Source organism: Syngnathus acus, chromosome 11, assembly GCF_901709675.1.
Source record: "Syngnathus acus chromosome 11, fSynAcu1.2, whole genome shotgun sequence".
NCBI classification, from domain to species: domain Eukaryota; kingdom Metazoa; phylum Chordata; class Actinopteri; order Syngnathiformes; family Syngnathidae; genus Syngnathus; species Syngnathus acus.
In genome coordinates, this window is record NC_051096.1 from 2,148,707 (window position 1) to 2,168,461 (window position 19,755).

General features: G+C 45.6%; 1 protein-coding gene and 1 long non-coding RNA gene across 2 annotated transcripts in view; both read right to left on the bottom strand.

Moving 5' to 3' along the window:
- The window catches only part of LOC119130207 (fibrinogen C domain-containing protein 1-like), a 559,732-nt gene that overhangs the window by 91,007 nt on the left and 448,970 nt on the right, over positions 1–19,755 (bottom strand). The gene's annotated exons all lie outside the window — the stretch shown is intronic.
- LOC119130482 lies at positions 13,380–16,151 on the bottom strand. Its single transcript, XR_005099442.1, has 3 exons — positions 16,124–16,151; positions 16,029–16,049; positions 13,380–13,482 (listed from the first exon to the last, which is right to left on the bottom strand). It is a non-coding gene; the product is annotated as an uncharacterized LOC119130482 (long non-coding RNA).

Sequence of the window (19,755 nt, forward strand, 5' to 3'; positions counted from 1 at the left end):
CAGCACAGCAGGTATCCGGCATTTTTAAGCTCAAATAGCAGCAGATATAACAAGAAAGCGTGTGTGAGTCGTAGACCGGCACTGAAAAGTTGACCGCCAAGATGGCCGCCAAGCTAATGTGGGTAGCTTGATGACGTCAGCTGCAAAGCCTCTATAGTAGGTGACTTTAATATTCACATAGACAAACTCAATGATAATAACACCAAAGAACTAAACGACCTCCTTGACACCTTCGACCTATCCCAGCATATCTCTGGACCTACACACAACAGAGGCCATACACTAGATTTATTCATAACCAGAGGTCTTGAGTCATCTTTCCTCTCAGCAGTCGATATTGCCTTATCTGATCACTTCTGCATCTTTATTGAAATGAAGGTCACCCCTATAGCTCTCAGTCAACCACAAACCATTAAAAGGCGGCACTTTAATGAGGCCACTAGTCCACTATTTATGGAGGCCTTCTCGCAGGCCCCTACCCTTTCATCAGAATCTGTCAATGACCTCCTAGATAACTTCAACTCTAAAACCCTAAAAGCTATCGATGCAGTAGCCCCTCTGAAAACCAAATTAATCTCTGGTAAGAAGAAAGCACAAAAAAAGAGAGTCTAGAAAAGCAGAACGCAAATGGCGAAAAACTAAACTTCACATTCATCATGATATTTACAAAGACAGCCTTAAATCCTATAACCAAGAACTAAAAAAATCCAGACAATCTTTCTTTGCTGACATAATCAACAAAAACACAAATGACGCTCGTACTCTCTTTGCCACCATTAACAGGCTAACAAACGCCCCCCCTCAAATTGCCCCTGATTTCCTATCCACTGTCAAATGCAATGAATTTGCAACCTTCTTCAAGGATAAAATTAAAAACATCAGATTAGCCATCAGTTTTACTGCAAAAGGACCTATGGCCCCAATGCACCCACTGAAAAGGTGCCTAGTAAACATGACCCAATTTAATATCATTGATCAAAAACAACTAGAAGAAACAGTACAAAGCCTTAAATCCTCAACGTGCTGCCTTGACACCTTGCCAACAAGTTTTCTAAAAAATGTCCAAAAGTGCCTTGCCCCAGACCTACTGCAGATAATAAACACTTCTCTACTTACAGGCATCTTTCCACGATCTTTGAAAACTGCTGTTGTGAAGCCCCTATTAAAGAAGCCTAATCTTGACCACTCCATAATCAGCAATTTCAGACCAGTATCAAATCTTCCTGTTTCAAGCAAAATACTCGAAAGAACTGTTTATCAACAACTCTATGCCTTCCTATCCTCCAATAACATACTAGATCCCTTCCAATCCGGTTTCCGACCCCATCACAGCACCGAAACCGCGCTCCTCAGAGTTATCAATGACATCCGAATGAACACGAATTCAGGTAAAATCTCAATTCTAGTGTCACTAGACCTTAGTGCTGCGTTCGATACGGTTGACCATGAAATTCTATTAGACAGACTGGAAAACTGGGTGGGTCTTTCCGGCAAGGTTCTTGACTGGTTCAGATCCTATCTGCAAGACAGGAACTACTTTATCTCTATCGGCAATTTCATCTCTGACCTGACCGATATGACGTGGGGTACCCCAAGGCTCAATCCTAGGTCCGGTCCTATTCAATCTCTACATGCTCCCAATTGGCCCAATACTCCAAAAAAACAACATAGCCTACCACAGCTACGCAGATGACACACAACTTTACATAGCCCTCTCATCGGATGACTACACCCCTATAAATACACTATGCCAAACCATTGAGCAAATAAATGACTGGATGTGCCAGAATTTCCTCCCAACTAAACAAGGACAAAACAGAGATAATTGTCTTTGACGCTAAAGCAGACAGGCTCAAAGTCACTGCTCAATTAGAATCCCTAGCCCTTAAACCAAAGGAACAAGTAAAAATTCTTGGCATTATTATTGACTCTGACCTGAATTTCAACTCCCACATCAAACTCATAAGAAAATGTGCCTTCTTCCAGCTAAAAAAAATAGCAAGGCTCAGAGGCTATACATCCAAACAAGATCTTGAAAAATTAATTCATGCCTTCATATCTAGCAGATTGGACTACGGGAACAGCCTCTTCGAAGGCCTACCAAAGAAAGCTATTAAACAACTACAGCTCATCCAAAATGCTGCTGCTCGAGTTCTAACAAGAACCAAGAAAGCAGAACACATTTCACCAATACTCAAGTCCCTACACTGGCTACCAGTATGCCATAGAATAGATTTTAAGATTCTGCTAATAGTTTATAAATCTTTAAATGGGCCAGGGCCAAAATACCTCTTTGAACTGCTCCAACATTATGAACCTTCTAGATCACTTAGGTCATCGGGAACAGGCCTGCTAATTGTTCCCAGGTACAAAACAAAACATGGTGAAGCTGCTTTTTGCCATTATGCCCCCCACAGCTGGAATAAACTCCCAGAGGACATTAGATCTGCCCCTACCCTACCCATCTTTAAATCTAAACTTAAAACTTTTTTATTCTCTTTTGCTTTCTAGCTGCTACTAAAGCAATGATGTTGTTTTTGTTTCTGTTTATTATAATCTAAAATGTTCTTAAATGTTCTTAAATGAATTTATGCCAGGCTCTGACCTGATGTGATTCTGTTCTATAATCTATCAATGACGTTGTAATCTATTTTTTTAAATGAATTTATGTAAATGCTATGCTTTGCTTCACCTGCTTTCAATAATTTGTTTTGTAAAGCACTTTGAATTGCCTCTGTGTATGAAATGTGCTATATAAATAAATTTGACTTTGACTTTGACATAAGGGACACTTAAAAATACACACAAGAACCCACACTGGTGAGAAACCTTTTCCCTGCACAGTTTGTGGCCAAAGATTCTCTCAGAAGGAATGCTTAGAAACTCACATGAGAACCCACACTGGGGAGAAACCATTTTCCTGCTCAGATTGTGGTCAAAGATTCTCTCAGAAGACAAACTTAAAAAGACACATAAGAACCCACACTGGTGAGAAACCATTTTCCTGCCCAAAGATTTGCTCGGAAGTGTCAGCTTAAGATTCACAAGTGTGTTGGGGAGATGAGCAGTGCTCCATGAAGTTTTTGCTTCTCATCTGAGCAGACTTCATGAGTTCATGCATCATGGATAAATATATTTTATGTACCTTTTTGTTGGGATGCTGAACACTTTTCTTTACCAAAACGTGACCATTTCATATTTCAGTTGTAATGAATTTGAAAATATGGTAAAATGTCATCGGGGTTAATCGTTTTTGATGTTTCATTATTGTACAAGTTTTTTTTGGGTTTATTTGTAGTTTTTAATTGTAATTCATAGTTTTGCTTAGGTTTTAGAGCAAGTTGGTTAGTTTACTGTAATTTCCGGACTATAAGTCGCAACCTTTTTCTCAAGTTTTTAACCCTGTGGTTTATAGTCCAGTACAGCTTATCTACTGATTTTTTTTTTCTGTTATTTTTGTCATGACTAATACACTTATACACTCGTAAAAAGGCTGTTATGCAATGATGCGGATAATTTACATGCATTTTTTTCTAACGGCCATCAGGGGGGGCTCGAGCAGAAAAGATAAGAGTGAGAGAGGTGGAATAAGGTAAAGGTAAAGACCCAATGATTGTCACACACACATCTGGGTGTGGTGAAATTTTATGTGTCGAGGAAGACAGTAGTGGTGCATGAGTAAAGTTAGCATAAACAGAGCCCAATGATGGAAAACACTAGAAGAAATGCGTATGACGCATCTTTCAAGTTAAAAGCAATGGAGCTGGCCGATAAAGGAAGGAACAGAGCGGTTGCACGTAAACTTGGCATAAATGAATCGATGGTGAGACACTGGAAACGGCAATGGGAAGTACTGGAGCAATGTAAAAAGACGACAAAAGCTTTGAGAGTTCAAAAGCAGGTGGCCCGAACTGGAAAACATTCTTGAAGACAGGGTGATCATACAGAAAGCAGATGGCCGAAGTGTTTCCACTGTGCAGATCAGACTGAAAGCAAAAACAATCGCTACCGAAAAGAAAATCAAGATTTCAAAGGAGGACCGTTATGGTGTTTGCGATTTATGAAACGAAAAGCTCTGTCCATCAGGACACGGGTGAATTTGCCTCAGGATGAGAGTGACGCTGAAAGCGAAAGAGAGACTATGTGTGGCAAAATACTCACGCTATTCCAATCAGACACTGGGGATGAGGACTTCAACGGTTTCAGTTCACAGGAGGAAGATGAAGACAGCTTTCTGGACTTGTACTGATGCTTTTTTTTTTAACCATTCCTGTTTGTGCTGTTGCTGCTTTGTTACCGTGACTTTTACCGGTATGTTTTTTTTACTTCCGTTTGTAAACAAATGTTAATGTTAAACAAATGTTAAGTGTTTTTAAACAAATCTTGGTTATTTTATTAAAACTTTAAACACACACGTTGCTTTAAAAAGGCATTCTGTGTACTGTCTTATTTTTGTAAATAACTCGCATGCATATAGTCCGGTGCGGCTTATATATGGAAAAAATAAAAAATTTCCCCTAATGTTAGCTGGTGCGATTTATAGTCCGGTGTGTGTGTTATAATCCGGAAATTACGGTAATTAGTTTTGTTTTGGTCAAGGTTCATTTTTATTACTTTTAGTATTAGTATTATTCTTTAGTACTATAGTTAAAGGCCACAATGTTTGGATGGATGAGAGGACTTACAGATGTACAGATATTTAGCAGGGTTGTACAAAATCAATTTGAAACGGAAAATTGATTTTCAAATTTGTCACATCGTTGGGTTTTTCATTATGTGTTAAAATTTTTTAAGGGGATTTCTGTGGGCTTTTACTTTTCTTTTGTCTTTGTCAGCTGTGTCAGGGCTAAGCACCATCAGACATTTATGTACCGTATTTTCCGCACTTTAAGGCACACATAAAAACTTAAAATTTAGTTTAAAAAAAAGACAGTGCACCTTATAATGCAGAGCGCCTTATATATGGATCAATTTGATGAATTTGTTGATCCATACTGTTTGTACATAGCGCTTTGCCAAAATGTTTCAGTACGTTTTAGTACAACTAGTAAATTACAAGGTCGCATCGCTTTCAGCATTACGGCAACCGTGGCAAGGGGTGTCACCAAAGTAAGCTCGTACTGGTCGAGCGCATGACATTAAAAAAAAAACATTCTATAGCCTAGAATCCATCCCATCACTTGATTGACATACAGGCAAGGCTATCGGGAGGCAATCACAGTGAACCGCCCCCCACCGCAGCAACAAGCCCGGCACCAAAGCTAACAAAGAAATGAAAGAAAACAAAGATTTTAAATTGGGGTTTGGGATGAAGTGATTCAGTGTCCAACCTGAGCCAGTAGATGGCACTAGAGTGGAAAAATAAGCTACTTATTAAAATAACATGAAATAACACAGCACATCGAGGCACTGAACTACCGGACATTTCACATTTACACCTTTTCAGTTTGACATTCACATCATTCTGCACGTTCATGAACGGGAGGACTTCGAATAGTTTTTTCTCGCTTACCATTTTTCTCACTTACTGTTTTTATTGCCTTTTTTTGTTGTTGTTGCTGCCTATTTATTTTTGATGCTCTGTTTTTCTTCCTGATTGTTTTTTCTCGCTTTGTTTTTCTTGCATACCTTTTACTCAAACATTTTTTTCCCTCGCTTATCGTTTTTTTCTCTCGCCTAACGCTTTTCCTCGCTTTTCCTCACGTACTGCTTTTCTCACGTACCATTAATTTTTCTTGCTTATTGTACCATTTTTTCTTGCCTATTGTCTCTCGACTTTTCACATCATTCGCTAGCAAACTATCTTAACTACAAATACTGCGCATTTCAATGCAATAAACACAAAGCCAGGATGCACAAAGGCAATAAAAAGGGGGGAAAAAAACAAGCAATCATGCAAGTCTGGCTTTTTCTAATAGCCAATTAGACTAAGATTAAATCGTACATTAAACTATAAAGTGGTTACATTTGTACAATTATCCTACAAACCATCTATGGCTGGTGGAAAAGGCTGTTCCAAAAACATTTTGGACACTTTGTCCGTCCTCACATTTTAGCACAGGCTGGTCTAAGCGGAGCTTTGCTTGATCTCCTTGATGGACACGTGACCCCACACGTTCATCTGCGTGATGCTTTGTAGATTGGCCTCTCGGTATTTGTAAGTCACCTCGTCGATGCCGTTGATTGAGATCTGGAAATGATTGTCGGCGCACTTGATGACAACCTGAGCAACAACAGGACACCATGCATTTGATGAGTGTGAACGGCATGGCGGCGAGCAAAGATGGGAGATGTGACGTTCACGTTGACATTTTCGGGACTCGTGACTTTTAGATGGTTCGAGCGATTCCTTTTGACTGTGACATTTCCATTCCATACTTTTTGTAGTTTGGGAAAAAAAATCACTCCGGCCTTTATTAGCGGCTAGGTGCTCTTCAATCAGTAAATGGCCGCTTTCCATAAGAAACAATTGTTTTTTAAGGTTGAGTCATGTTTAGGGAGATTCTACAAGATGGAATAGGTTTTGACAGACACAGTTGTATGAATACACCTTGCACATATGAACAAACAACGAAGCAACAATTAGATATAATAAACTAATGGATAAACAAATGGGCACCAATCAAAGGTAAGGAAAATTCAACACGAAACTTTGGAAACCCCGAACCTGTAAGGCGGACGTGCGAGTGTGTGCAGAAACACGGTGTGATTCACGTCACCTTGACTTCTTGTCCGGGTCCAGAGCTTTGTGCGGGATGCTCCTCTCCTTTGTTCCAAGTTGTGTTCACTCTGGAGTTCAGCCAAATCTTCTTGGTTGCAAAGTTCAACTTGAGGAGCAGCGGGACCACGTTGTCGGTTTCGTCGTCAGCGGCAGGCACAAACAGGCTGATTTTAAACCTGCAACACAGTTGCGTTTGTGGTATTAGCATTCTTGTGTCCGTGTGGGCGGGGTCCTCGTACCAATCTGCCAGTTTATTTGCTCGTCCTGTGATGGTGATGACGTTGTTCACACGGAGACCTCCCTTCAGCTTGATCATTGATCCAAGCTGCAAACATGTAATCATAACATAACTGGCCGAAACATCTTGAGTAGAAATCGCACGTGAATGCTAAGATCTGACACTGAAAGGAAATTTTGTGGAAATCATGACAACTGTCCTTTGAACCTGTCCAGAAATGTGGGTGGATAACAAAAAAATGCTCTTCACTATTTATGCAGAGAGAGGAAAAAAATCAACTCACTATATTCGCTGACTTGGCGAGCTTGCTTCTGTGCAAGAGTATGCTGTCACCAGAATCTGCTTTCACTGAGGTGATTGCATGATGCACTTTGGGCATCTTGCACATGAAGCTGTTGGGTAGCTTGCAGCTCATCTGCTTCCATCTTCCAGACTGAAAGATGAGCAAGATGGATTTCAGTGGATGATGCAGATGTTCTTGCAAGCGCTTAATTGGCCACGCACCTTTTGCGACATCGCCACGCAGTCCTTTTCCAGGTGTTTGGGTTCTTCTGGGGCCCAGTTGGTGAAGGTCACCTTGTGGTTGTCCGACCACTCAAACATGCTGAGTACACTCTGGTCATTCAGTCCGGTCCACATGTCGCTGGTTTCTGCAGAGGACAAAGGCGAGTAGATCTATCACTCAGCGGTCAGGTGTTCCACCTATGGAGTAGTTCTACGAAGACCGTTTGCGCACCGAGGTCGGAGACATTTTTCACCCACGTCTGCTCCACCTTGGAAAGGATGGACACCAGATTGGCACCCAATTTCTCGCAGACATCTTGAGCATCGGCCCACCCCTTCTTGTCCTCGAAAGATTTGTAGCAGAAGCCTGCAAACTCCTCCCAGGACTCTCCCGAGCATCTCGGCTCTGCAGGTGACATCCCGTAGCGAGGTTAGCAGGAGTTGAGCGCGTAACATGAAAAGATGCTCCGTGAACTCACCTCCGTCTGCAAATGTGAAGGCCTGATCCGTCGAGTTGGCACTCCTGCAGGTCTTACATGTGACAATGAGCTGGGCCTCTTATTGGTACTTTACCATAAACGTTGGCCACTCACTTGAGGGAGGTGATCCCATTGTGGGTGGAGCCAGCAGAGCCGTTCTTTGCCACGGCAGACATCACAATACAGTCTCCTCCGATGTCATTACGAACGACGCCGGCGTGAATAGCGGCTGCGCAGACGCTCGAGTCCTGCACTCAAAACAAGTCAAGTACTCAACTGGCGGGTCACGATAGGGAGGATTTGACTCCCTGCCCTCTCCCTTGCATGGCAGGGCACAATTTTGATCACACCGGTACTGCACATGCTGCCGTTCTGCCTGTCTAAATTTGATTGGTGTGTGGAAATGAATGAATCTTTCAAAACAAAATAACTTGGAAAATCCCAATTGAAATGTAGGTTCATCTTCGAAATGTTTAGAGCCAGTGCCTCTCCAGTCTAAGCGTCACTGATTCAGCAATCACGTACCTCATTGTAGACCAAGGTTCCTGTGACATTGTGTTGGGAGTTGGCGCACTTGGGTGGGCAGTGGAACCTGCAGAAGGCAAGGACGAGCAAATTGACGACAGGCGTTCACCGTCACGGAAACGCCGGGGCAAGTGTGACTCACGTCATTGCCTTGGCCAAGTTGAGGCTGTTCAACGTGCGGTCACAGGTCATCGTATCTGTCAGACAAAAGATGACGTCAAAAGATGGGTTGTATGATTTTCCCGGCAACCTCGGTCGCCAGAGACTCGCTTACCGTCACGTGTGCATCCTAAGAGGTCAAAACTGAGGCCAAAGTCAACGCTGTCCTCCAGCGGCAGGATGCGGACGTACTGAGCGGACAATGGCGAGCCAAACCGGTGCTCCCCCCCTCCGCTAATCTAGAAACAGCACTGTGTTTGTAATGGCAAGTTTGGACAGCCCGGTCGGCGTCGGGTTGACTGGCTGGCCACTCACCTTTCCGTCCGGATGTTCAGTCCAGCTTTTGCCATCAACACTCGTCTTCATCTCAAAATCGATGACCCAAGACCTTGGGTCAGTGTGAGGACAGCCCTGGGTGACAATCCCAGTCACCCTTCTCACGTGACCGAGGTTCACCTGGATCCAGCTGGTGGAGGCTGCAGGAGGCGAGCTCGCTCAGGACACCAAACTACCAGCGCCGAAGTAGCTTTTAGTTGTCTACGTACGATCTTGTGATGGTCTCCAGCAGGAATTCCTACTCAAGTGAGCTTTCTCAGGGCTGGTGTCGCTCATAGAAGACGAGGCTTCAAACGCTGAGTCGGTGATGCGCTTGTCCGCCTCAACCAAACTGTCAAGACACACTGAGGACAACCCAGAATCATCCTCTGAACCTTTTAGTCATCGCGTCATCGTCCGTAGCAGAACAGAATGTGCCGTTATACCCCAACTCTGGTTGGGAGATACGTCATTGGACAACAAAGACGTGAAGCCCACCTTTCCGTTCACAGCTGTAGACCATGAGCAGGTATTTGGAGACAGCAGGGCAGGTCTCCCGGACATCCTCGAAAGGGTCAGCAAGACAATATTGACGGTTGTCACATTTTCGCCTGTAGTGAGGGAGGGCTCCTCGCACCACGCAAGTCTCTGCAAGTCACAAGGCCGAGTGGAAGCTTATTTTGGCTGCAACGGTCGTATAGTCGGACCAAAATGCAACGCTTATGTCCTGTCTTACCCTTTGTTGCTCTCTGAGTTGGACAAAGGCTGCCACTCCTCCGTCCGTAGAAAGCCGACTGGATGCGGATGACGCTTTGAGCCTCACTCTGACAAAAGAGGTCGACGTGCTTCTGCTGGTTGCACACAAGGATCTCCCGAAAACCTGCGAGCGCACCGTGGTGTCTTTTTTCCATCTCGCATCTTTTGACGTCAACATTCAGGATTCGGGGAGACTGACTTACCGTCATGGCGTGGAGGTTCCGGTTTCTGTCCTGCGAGGCAAAAGCCAAAGATGGGCATCAGAACCAATTGGCCATGAGTCAAAACTTACCTCTTGCTCTTTTCTTGCACATGTAGGTGCTCTTCTTCTGGCAGTTGTCAAATTCCCATTTTCCCTCTTCACTTTTAGTTTGAAAGGAAAGGCAGTTTTCACCAGAGGGTTTACCAGGGCTCTCTGTAAGGAGACGGCAGATGCTAAGCGCTCCTCTCCATTGCTCCAGACCGTCGGAGAGAAATATTGGACCGACCTGTGGTCCAGTGGGTGTAACGAAAGGGAGACCCGTCAGTCCACTTGCAGCCATCTTGAGTGATTGTGGTTTTGATGGCCAACCACAAAGAAGAAACGTTTTGAAAAGCGGAGCCCAAACCTTTGGATCAAACAGGAATAAGATGTCACCAGTGATTGTCTTTAAGCTTATACGTAGCATGGTTATAAAGCCATTTGACGTTTTACTCATTCCGTTGTGGTCAACATGAAGTGGAACAGCAAATCTTTTGTCTGAATTTCTCGTCGTCATAGCGTCACAAGCTCCTCTGTTCTGAGTAATGGCTGAGTCGTAAGCTGTTTTGGTGTCTTTAAATGCAAATGAGATACTTCACACCCCGCCTCCTCCAGGCCAGACATGTTTGTAGTTTTTAGCGGAGGTAGCGTTTCCTTGCGCTGCAAACCTTTAGCTCGATTAAAAGATGTCAACAGCAAAAGACTTGTCCTTCCAACCATACATAACGCGTAACATAATAAATCTCCTCAGAATATTTATCAATGCAGTCAGGTTACGCAGTAAGCTAGCGTTAGCGTGAAGCTAACAAATGCATTTAACTCATTCTTGTGGTCCCCAAGAATAAAACATGCAATTAGCTGATACAACTACTCAAAATACATCTACAAGAAGTGACAAAAGAAAGCAGAGTGCTAAAATCAGCTGACAATGAGGGCATCCTAGACACGCAATATGAAAGTTAAGTACAGTTTGTGTCATCTCAAGTTTAGCACTTGACTGTGTCCGTCGTTTCCATAGATTGAAGGAACTGAATCTTCAATGAACAAAGTTTTTTTTGTATACTGGCGAGTTTTTTGTATGATGGCTTATCAAGGCCATCTACTGATTTAAAAGAAAAGCATCCCTGTCCGGTCAGATGCGAAAGAAATGTTAAGACAACTACTTGCGGTCTGGTAACCAACTGCAGATGACGTCACAAATGTTTTCTTTGTCTTGTCTTGAGAATGAGCAATTAAAGACAACTGGCAAAAAAGTTCTTTCAAAATGTCACTTTCCTTGGCAAATACGCCAGCCTCTACAAATATCGCAAGATTCTCAACCAACAGTCCCGATCGAGCGCATAAGCCTACCTTTGATGAAGTTCTGTTCATTTGAATGGGTGATACTGATCAGGTCGCCTCCGAGGCCGACGCAGTCGTCTCGCGCCTCCTGCCAGTTCTTGGCATTGTTGCGGTTGATCAGGTAGCAGAAGTTGTTGTTGGACAACCACCAGCCGCACTTTTTGGTCCAGCCTGCAAGCGAGACTCGCGTGACTTGAGGGCCAACTGGCCAATGACCAAACACGTGTCGGCCGCAGAGTGGGACGCCTACCTCTTATTGACGGCAGATCAGGAAGAGCCTCTCGGATTTTGGCTGCAAAAACGCAAGGGGGATCAAATATGAGAGAGCAGCGAGAGGTTAAAGGGCAAAGTGGGTGACCTTTGAACCTTTTTTGCAGACGGATGGCTGCTTTTTAGTGCAGGGCCACTCATGAAATTGTCCAGAAGCTGACAGAGCAAAGCAGTCACCGCGCCCTGTAGACTGTTTTCCCTCCAGCGTGATGTTGTCCTGTGGACGACAGAGCAGATACCACTTATATTTTTTCTGCTCTTGCAACAATGTGACCAACCCAACTTTGGCTTTCTCATATGGAATCGACCTGGACAAATGGCAACATTTTAGACTGCTGTAGACGTTTCGCTTACTGCAGACGTGCCGTCACTCCAGGAAAATTTGTTGTCTTTGTTCTTCTTGAGGCCTATGAAAGGCCAATATCCGCTATCATCATGCATGTGAGCTTGGGGAAAACAGAACAAGGGCTAGTTGCAAAGATGCTGGGAAGCATTGCGGGACGATCACGGGATCATCAGTTTGTCTTGGCGCTCACCAGCCAAGAATTTATTTTCGTCCGCTGAGAGGACGCTGGCCAGGTGACCATTCCATTCCTTGCAGAAGTCCTCAGCCGACTGCCAATTCCTCGGTATCCATCCAAAATGATAGCAAGAGTCGTCATGCAGGAAGTCACCGGGGTCGCAGGAAGAAGCTGAAGCCACAAACAAACTTGGATTGGAAAAGCATGGCGGGACGGTGCAAGAGTAAAAACAAGCATGCCAGCCACTCACTGTCCACTCGATCGTAACCGAAGTCTTTGAAGGAACACGACCGACCCTTCGGGCAGTCTGCAGAAAGTCCACACAATTGAAATGTCCCTTTCGACATCAACACGACAACTCCTGAGCAGGTTTACCGTCCAGCGGGCGCTCGCACATGTACGGCAACGAGGATCCGCACGAGCCGTGTTGCCACTTTCCTGGCTGAGTCCACATGCCTTGGTTGACGTACACGCAGGACTCTACGTCGGCGCTGTCGGGACAAGTCGTGAAAAGCATCTTACAAACAGGATGAATTGGAGGTTCTTTTTTTGCTCTCTTTTAACAAAAGCGGTTTTCCTCTCATTACATGTGCTCTTTCTCATTTTGGAAACGAGCCCCAAAACCTTGCCTAACAGTCAAGACGTGACCTTCTTACCTTGTAACGTGACGTGAATCCCAGTTGGAGTAGCTCACCGTCACACGGGCATCGGACCAAGTCATCTTCTGTTCCTTCTTGACATACCGACACCAGAACTCGTCGCATTTCTGCACAGACCAATCCTGGTTGTCAGTCGCATACTAGTAGAGAACCAAAAACCCGCGCTTCCGTCTCACCAGATTGGAGAGTCCAATCCAGAAGGGGTTCTTGCCCATTTGCTCCTTCACAAAGGCTTCCTCGTCCGATGAAGCGATGGAGACCAGCTCGCCGCCCTCCCAGACGCAGTCGTACCGAGCCCCCAGCCAACCGTTGGGGGTCTCCATCTTCTTGTAGCAACTGGACTGGTAAAGACTCCACCCCTTCTCACATGCTGATTTAGGATTGCCTAAGGACACCAATATTAGATATTAGTTTAGAATTGCAGAAATACAGAATTATCAACACGTAATGGCATTATTGTCTTGTCAGCATAAAATTTCAGTAAGCAAGCACATGCAATAAGTTATTGCCAATCGTGTCAACTGTGGGACTGACCATTGACGCGCCCACAAAAAAAATGCCTGCCTACTACTATTGTGGGACTTCAGGAGAAGTCTTCCTTAATACTTGACATTTGATGACAACTCTAAGAATAAGACGAATATCAAATCATGCCTCTTCCTCTTTTCTTGCAGATGTAGCTGCTGCGCTTCTCCTCACAATCGGCTTTTGCCCAGCGGCCGTCGGCAGTGAGCAAGGAAAGGCAGCGTCCACCTTCTCCGGAGATGCCTGGAAGGAGACGACAGATGCTAAGCATGCCTCAGTTTTGTCGACGACAAACATTTGCCGGGTTATAGGCCGACCTGTTTTCAGGTTTTTGTAAGTGGAATTGGATCCGTCAAGCCACTCGATGCCGTCGTCAGTGATATTGGCATTGGCGCCCAACCACAGAGTGGGACTGGTCAGCTGAAGGGCGTGCAGACCTTTGGATCGAAGTTAAACAACGACCAAGTGTTTGAACATTGTATAGGTGCGTGTGTAGCAGCGTTGTTCCTTCTGGAGTTCATGTGGCATAAACTGTGCGAGCCTCTATCGTGTCCTCCGAGCAGTTTACCTTGTACAAAGATCTGTTCATTTGAGTGGGTGATGCTGAGCAGGTCGCCTCCGAGGCCGATGCAGTTGTCTTGCGCCTCCTGCCAGGTCTTGCGAGACACGCGGTTGATCAGGTAGCAGAAGTCGTTGGACGGGTTGTCCATCCACCAGCCGCACTTTTCACTCCAGCCTGCAAGCGAGACCCGTGTCACTTGAGGGCAAAGTGGCTACCAATCGACTATGTGTTGGCTGCAGGGTGGGACGCTCACCTCTTGATGACAGCAGAACAGGGCGAGCCTCTTGGACCTTGGCTGCAAGAACGCAAGGGGGATCAAATATGAGAGCAATGACAGGTTAAAGGGCAAAGTGGTGACTTGCGAACCTTTTTTGCAGATAGATGGCTGCTCTTTAGTGCAGGACCACTCATCAAATTGTCCAGAAGCTGACAGAGTAAAGCACTCATCGGATACTGTCGACTTTTTTCCCATCAACTGCATGACGTTGTCCTGCGGAAGACACAGCGGATGCCACTTGAACGTATTTTTTAGACTGCAGTAAATGTTTTACTTACTGTAGATTTTCCGTCAATCCACTCAAAGTTGTTTTTGTTCTTCCTCAGTCCCACAAAAGGCCGAGATCCTCCTGCGTCTCGCATGTGAGCTTGTGGTATGCAGCACAAAAGATTCAGCACAAAAGAGCATCCACTTGCCGGATGTTTCTTGACACTTGGTCTTAGCGCTCACCTGCCAAGAAATTGCCTTCGTTCGCTGCGAGGACGCTGGCCAGGTGACCTTTGCGTTCATTGCAAAACCTCTCGGCGGCTCGCTGCACCATTTTCATCCCCTCAAAATGATAGCAAGAATCGTCAAACAGGAATTCGCCAGGGTCGCAGGAGGAAGCTGGAGCCACAAACAAACATGGATTAGAAAAGCACGGCGGGACGATGCAGGAGTAAAAACACGCGTGGCTGCCGCTCACTGTCCACCCGATCGTAACCGAAGTCTTTGAAGGCACACGGCCATCCCTCCGGGCAGTCTGCAGAAAGACCACACAAATGAAATGTCCATTTCCACATCAAAATGACAACTCCTGAGCAGGCTTACCGTTCATCGGGCGCTCACACATGTACGGCAACGAGGATCCGCACGAGCCGTGTCGCCACTTTCCAGGCTGAGTCCTCACGCCTTGGTTGAAGTACGCGCAGGACTCTTCGTCGGAGCTGTCGGGAGAAGTCGTGAAAAGCATCTCGGTATTTTTTCTTGCTTTCTGATTAAAAATTGACAAAAGCTTTTTGCCCCCTCGTCACACGTGCTCTTTCCCATTTCGGAAAGGGGCTCCAAAACCTTGCCTGACAGTAAAAGGTCGTTAAGATCTGACCTTTTTACCTTCCAACCTGACGAGAGTCCCAGTTGGAGTAGCTCGCCGTCACTCGGACATCGGACCACGTCAGGTTCTTTTGCTCCTTGTCATACCGACACCAAGCCTCTTTGCATTTCTGTACAGACCAATCCCGGTTGTCAGTCCAGTACCAGTACCAGTAGAGAATCATCTGTTTGCGCTTCCGTCTCACCAGATTGGAGAGTCCGATCCAGAAGGGGTCATCGCCCATTTGCTTCTTCACAAAGGCTTCCTCGTCCGATGAGGCGATGGAGACCAGGTCGCTGCCCTCCCAGTAGCAGTTGTACCGAGCCCCCATCCAACCGTTGGGGGTCTCCATCGTCTTGTAGCAACGGGAGCCAAAAGGAAGCCAGCCGTTGGCCCTGTCACATGACCTCTTACCGACTGAGGAAACATTTGGGGGATTTTTTATTTTACGCATATTGCATATTCGACTTTTTCAAGCTAATCTTTGTTGAGTGTGGGTTAGGATGTGGGTACTTTTAGCCCTCAAGAAACGCTGCCGTACAGAGAATAGAATTGGGTCAGGTGGCTCCGATCCAAATTTAACCATCAAGCAGTCTAGCTTGAGACCATCTCAGGGGAAGAAGTTATACCGGCTGTCTGGGATCAGAGTTTAACAATGAGTGGTTTGTTAAAATGTAAAATGTCAATGTAAAAAGCACGGGAGGAACTCGGCACTTTTCTGGACGCAAGACATTTCGACATCTTGGGAGCGCCAAGCGTCATGTTACCTCTTCCTCTTTTCTTGCAGATGTAGCTTATTTTTTCTTTGCAATCCTCAAATTTCCAGCGGCCGTCGGCAGTGAGCAAGGAAAGGCAGCTTTCACCGGGGCCTTCTCCGGCGATGCCTGGAAGGAGACAACAGATGCTAAGCACTCGTTCGTTTGGTCGCCAACAAACATTCGCCGGGTTATAGGCCGACCTGTTTTCAGGTTTTTGTAAGTGAACGGGGATCCATCTGTCCACTTGCGGCCTTCAGTGATATTGGCATTGGCTCCCAACCATAGAGAGCGACTGGTCATCCAAAGGGTGTAACCTTTGGATCGAAGTAAAACAACGACCAAGTGTTTGAACATTGTACAGGTGCGTGTGTTCCTTCTGGAGTTCATGTGGCATAAACTGTCTGAGCCTCTATCGTGCCCTCCGGGCAGTTTACCTTCGATATACAACTGCTCATTTGAGTTGGTGATGCTGAGCAGGTCACCTCCGCGGCTGACGCAGTCATCTCGCGCCTCCTGCCAGGTCTTGCGGGACTTGGGGTCGAGCAGGTAGAAGAAGTCAAAGCGGTTGTCTACCCACCCGTCCCACCTTTTGGTCCTATCTGCAAGTGAGACTCGCGTCACTTGAGGGCCAACTGACGACAAGAGCGCGACCACGGATGTGACGCCCACCTGGCGTCAATGTTGACGGCGCAAGAGCAGTAACAGCCTCTCGGACCTTGGCTGTAAGAGGGATCAAGTATGTGAGCGCGCGTGAAAGGGCAAAAGCAGCTGTTGTGACTTTCAGACCTTTTTTGCAGATGGCTGTTACCCCGCTGCGGCAATCACCATCATAAACAATTCCAAAGGAGCTCATGTATGCGCAGTTGACCAATGTAGTAGGTACCCTTCCAAAATACCAAGGGACGTCGGCCTGCACACATGACAGAGGTGACTAGAGCGCGTGATGGCTTTTCCTTTCATCTGCTCTTGTCAACTATAATTCTAATTGCCATCAAACCGCAGCTTTGTCCTTGTTCCAGCTGATTTTCTGAAAAACGTTTCTTCCTGTTCTTGTAAGATTGCGGCCATTACGGTCAAACTTTGACTCTTGTTTTTTTTCAAGTAAACTTTCTTTTTAAATGACACTTTGTATCTCACTTTTATCATTTGCATTTCAGTACGACATCTTCATTCTGGACAAATTACAACATTTTAGGTCACTCTCAACATTTCACTTACGGTAGATGTTCCGTCAAGGTACTCCCACTTGCCGTTCTTCCGCACAAGTCCCAACCAACCATACCCATATCCTCTTATGTGATCTTGAGAAAAGCAGAACAAGCGCGAGTTAAAAAGATGCTGGCGAGCATTGCGGGATGATCGCAGGATTGTCGGTTTGTCTAGGCGCTCACCACTCAAGAATTTGCCTTCATTCGCTGAGCGGATGCTGGCCAACTGACCATTCCGCCCCTTGCAGAAGTCCTTAGCAGACTGCATATTCATAATCGCCCCAAAATGAATACAAGAGTCGTCATGCAGGAAGTCGCTGGGGTCGCAGGAAGAAGCTGAAGCCACAGACAAACTTGGATTGGAAAAGCATGGCGGGACAGCGCAGGAGTAAAAACAAGTATGCCAGCCACTCACTGTCCACTCGATCGTAACCAAAGTCTTTGAAGGAACACGACCGACCCTCTGCAGAAAGACCACACAATTGAAATGTCCATTTCGACATCAAAATGACAACTCCTGAGCAGGCTTACCGTCCAGCGAGCGCTCACACATGTACAGCAACGAGGATCCGCACGAGCCGTGTCTCCACTTTCCTGGCTGAGTCCTCACGCCTTGGTTGACGTACGCACAGGACTCCACGTCAGAGCTGTTGGGAAAAGTCGTGAAAAGCATCTCGGTATTTTTTCTTGCTTTCTGATGAAAGATTGACAAAAGCTTTTTTTCCCCCTTGTCACACGTGCTCATTCCCATTTTGGAAAGGGGCTCCAAAACCTTGCCTGACAGTAAAAGGACGTAAAGACGTGACCTTATTACCTTCCATCCTGACGGGAGTCCCAGTTGGAGTAGTCTCCCGTCACGCGGACATCGGACCAAGTCAGCTTCTTTTGCACCTTGTCATACCGACACCAAGCCTCTTTGCATTTCTGCACAGACCAATCCCGGTTGTCAGTCGCGTACCAGTAGAGAATCAACTGCTTGCGCTTCCGTCTCACCAGATTGGAGAGTCCGATCCAGAAGGGGTCATCGCCCATTTGCTTCTTCACAAAGGCTTCTTCGTCCGATGAGGCGATGGAGACCAGGTCGCCGCCCTCCCAGAAGCAGTCGTACCGAGCCCCCAGCCAACCGTTGGGGGTCTCCATCTTCTTGTAGCAACTGAACTCGTGAAAACTCCACCCCTCCTCACATTGTGATTTAGAATTGGCTGAGGACACATTTGAGACTTGTATGACATACTGGCATAACTGTCTTGTCAGCAGCGCCTCGGCATTAGAGTTGGTTCAATCGGTATTTCTTTAAAGCGAAATTAGGTTATTTTTGTAACCAGCATTCATTCCAGTGCATATTTTCTCGTGTTATTTCTTCAGATTGGACGAAATGAAAATGGATTACCTGTCAAAAGGACAACTTTAAAATAGAGAAAAATCCTGCTTGATCACTGACTAAAACACACAAATTGAGAAAGCTGGAGCTGAATTGATGTCCTTGATTTGCTGATCAGTGATATTATTTGCCATTTTAATAATCCTTTCCTTCACTGTTTTTACGGAGAGACGCATGGCTTTAATTTTCTGAATGATCTCGATTTTGGTTTTACGCCCGAAAATAGGCACTCTGATATTTTAATGAATGACTCCTTCATGTACTCGCCATCGGTTTTCTGCACTTCGGGCTGCAACAAAACTTGCAGCAGTAGTGGCGATGCAATCCACTTCTTGAAACTGTTTTTTCGGTCCTCAAATCTTTCCACCTTTCCTCTCAGTTCCAACTGGGTGATCGGCAGCAAATTTAGCATGCTTTCGCTGAAAATGTCGCTCCAAATTGCTCTTCTTGTTATTTGACAACTTCCATCCATCCATCTTCTGTACCGCTCAGTCCCCACGGGGGTCGCGGGCGTGCTGGAGCCTATCCCAGCGTCATCGGGCAGTAGGCGGGGGACACCCTGAACCGGTTGCCAGCCAATCGCAGGGCACACAGAGACAAACAACCATTCGCACTCGCACTCACACCTAGGGACAATTTGGAGCGCTCAATCAGCCTACCAAGCATGTTTTTGGGATGTGGGAGGAAACCGGAGTGCCCGGAGAAAACCCACGCGGGCCCGGGGAGAACATGCAAACTCCACACAGGGAGGGCCGGAGGTGGAATCGAACCCGCACCCTCCTAACTGTGAGGCGGACGTGCTACCCAGTGCACCACCGAGCCGCCTATTTGACAACTTCTCATTGCAAATTAAACATGCAGGAAATCCTTCAGCATTGGCAATGAAACCAAATTCAGTCCATTCTTTCTTAAAGCCTCTGTTCTCGTCAGCAATCTTCCTCTTTTTGCCTTTTGAATCCATAGCCCATCACTCACACACCTGTTTGTTTACAACTCGCCTGTGCTGTGTCGCTGGCTATGACGCAATTTTGCTTTTTAGCGCCATTCTGAAATTTGGTATTTTCAATATATCCGCGAAGTAGTGTCACTATCTAATTTTTAACATACGTACATTTTTTGTGTATCAATAAGATATATATATATATAAGAGCATTATGTTATCATTAGAACATTAAATAATAGTTTTAAACATGTAAATAGTTTATTAATGCATAGTATAAATGACAGAAAATATTGTATAAAG